Here is a 1,649-nt window from a genome sequence, read left to right as displayed (position 1 = left end):
CGTCCTTCCTCTCACAGCTGTTACGCAAGCTCGCTGTGGCCCACAGAGATTCAAGGCCACTCCACGGTGCCTTTATACTTTTACAAATGCCATTGACACTATGGATAGTTCTTAAGACACATGCAGTCCTGACCCCTGAACACAAAGAATGATTTGTTATGGCGTCACTTTTCATTCACGAATTACTTCTCTCCTCCTCTTCCTCCTCCATCATCCTCTTCTCTTCCCAAGATTAATTCATTCCATCAACGAGGATTCCCTGAGCACTACTCTGGGCCTTCCTTGTGCAAGGCATTTGAGGGGCAGTGGCAGCCAAACTAAGGAGTTCGCTTCCACGTTCTATAAACAGTAGGTGTTTAATAAATGATGGACCCACTGCTCTTTTTTTTTAAGTTGTCCACACTTATTCTCCAAAAGGAAATAAAGAGAGACAGTGGGTTTGACAAAAATAAATCTAGTTAATGTATTTGTGCCTTCAGGGGGCTCGATATTGGGTAGATGGGAAAGAAGACAATGAAAGCTGTCGGGGGGGGGGGAATGGCAGGAAGGGGAGTCTGAAGCACCACTGATGGAAAGCCCGCTGTACATGTTTCATCTCAGTTAATCCCTGCAATGGTCCTGTGCAAAGGAGGTATTATGAATTACTCTCACTTTACCAACAGAAAAAGTGAGGCTCAGGAAGCTAATGTATCTCACTCAACTGGTTCAAGTCAGCTTTTGCGACTTTAAAGCCTGTGACAAGCTCTCGATCATTGTGTCCTATGTAAAGAGAAAATGGAGAGAAGACATCCCGGTTGCAGCTGACCTGGATGCTGACACTGGGACCTGCTGCTCCTACAGGTGTCACCTGTGAGCCAGGCTCCCTCCATCCTCCGTAGTTCAGTGTGTGCCCCCAGCCACGATGCCCTCTGACCGTCTCCAGGCCCACTCTCTGCGGCTCTCACCCTGTGTCTGAGCTCACTCCACCTCCCATTCTTGGCTGCCATGCTTCTGTAGCTGCCAGAGGAGCTGGCATTTGCAAGCGTGGTGAACTTCTCCACAGAAAGAGAGGAACAGCCAGGACGCTGGCAGTCTCTGGGTAGCACATCATTTATTAACTAATCCTACCACCATTAACACAGCGATCACAGCCAGCATTTGCTGCCCATACAGTCTGGGCTGTGCAATCCTCACAGCATCTTTGTGTATTGGGCAGATACTAGTATCATTCTCCTCTTATAAATAAAAAAATGGAGGCTCGGTCAGATCAATTAAACCGCACAATGAAAAGGAGCTCAGTCTCATTAGCACTCAGGAAAATGCAAATTAAAACTGCAATAAGATATCTTTTATGTGGATCAGATTGGCAAAATTAGTACCTTGGATAATGTCTAGTATTGATGAGAATGTGGAGCAACAGAAACCCATACACTCTGTTACTGAGGGAACAACTTACCACCTCAGACAATTTGCCAACATCTGAGTAAGGCGAGAATGTGCCCACCTTAGGACCCAGCAGTTCCGCTCCTCTCTGCTGAAGGCACGTGCCCCGGAGAGACTCTCTCGTGTACGCAAGGAAGCCTGTACAAGAAACGCCTGTGGCAGTGCTGTTTGTGACAGCGAGTAATGCCAACAACCTAAATGTCTATTAAACAAGAGAATGGATAAAC

Source organism: Propithecus coquereli, unplaced genomic scaffold (assembly GCF_000956105.1).
Source record: "Propithecus coquereli isolate 6110/MARCELLA unplaced genomic scaffold, Pcoq_1.0 Scaffold23, whole genome shotgun sequence".
In the NCBI taxonomy this organism is placed as follows: Eukaryota; Metazoa; Chordata; class Mammalia; order Primates; family Indriidae; genus Propithecus; species Propithecus coquereli.
Note: the sequence above shows the minus strand (reverse complement) of the source record.